General features: G+C 43.4%; 1 non-coding gene across 1 annotated transcript; it reads right to left on the bottom strand.

The window, feature by feature from the left end:
* Positions 1 to 343: 343 nt before the first annotated feature.
* LOC148546361 (small nucleolar RNA R71) lies at positions 344 to 450 on the bottom strand. Its single transcript, XR_015901494.1, has one exon. It is a non-coding gene; the product is annotated as a small nucleolar RNA R71 (small nucleolar RNA).
* Between the last annotated feature and the right edge of the window lie 374 nt (positions 451 to 824).

Raw genomic sequence — 824 nt, 5'->3', positions numbered from 1 at the left:
CCCAAATCCAGGAAACTGTGGAAGTAGCATCCAAAGGCCAACCATACATGCCAACAACTTTGAACTAAAGCCACAGCTCATCACCCTTGTTTAGAACAATTGTTCATTCGGAGGAAGTGTCCAAGAAGACCCCAATCAACATCTAACCACCTTCCTGAGGATATGCGATACTGTGAAATCTAATGGTGTTCACCCTGACACCTATAAACTATTTCTGTTTCCCTTCTCACTCAATGACAAAGCATCTAAATGGCTGGAATCCTTTCCAAAGGAGAGTTTAGCAACCTGGGAGGATGTGGTAAACAAATTCTTGGCAAGATTCTATCCTCCTCAACGAATCAACAGGTTGAGAGCTGAGGTACAAACCTTCAGGCAGCAAGATGGTGAGACTCTATATGAAGCATGGGAGAAGTTTAAGGACCTGACAAGAAGATGCCCGCCAGATATGTTCAATGAATGGGTGCAGTTGCACATTTTCTATGAAGGTCTTTCGTATGAATCAAAGAAGGTAGTAGACCACTCATCCGGGGGATCTCTGAATAAGAAGAAGACCATTGAAGAAGCCATAGATGTCATTGAAACTGTAGCAGAGAATGACTACTTCTATGCTTCTGAAAGAGGTAACACTAGAGGAGTGATGGAGCTGAATAATGTGGATGCACTGCTAGCTCAGAACAAGCTTATTACCAAGCAGTTGGCTGATCTTACCAAAAAGATGGAGAGGAATCAAGTGGCAGCAATCACCACCCCAGCAGCAGCTCAAGAAGGAGTGAATGAAGAAGCAGAGGGTGATCAGGAACAAGTCAACTATATTGGAAATTCAC

The sequence above is a fragment of the Arachis ipaensis genome, chromosome B9 (genome assembly GCF_059453495.1).
Source record: "Arachis ipaensis isolate K30076 ecotype BB chromosome B9, ASM5945349v1, whole genome shotgun sequence".
NCBI classification, from domain to species: Eukaryota; Viridiplantae; Streptophyta; class Magnoliopsida; order Fabales; family Fabaceae; genus Arachis; species Arachis ipaensis.
The sequence above is the reverse complement of the archived record's forward strand: the minus strand, read 5'-3'. Positions and strand labels throughout refer to the sequence as shown.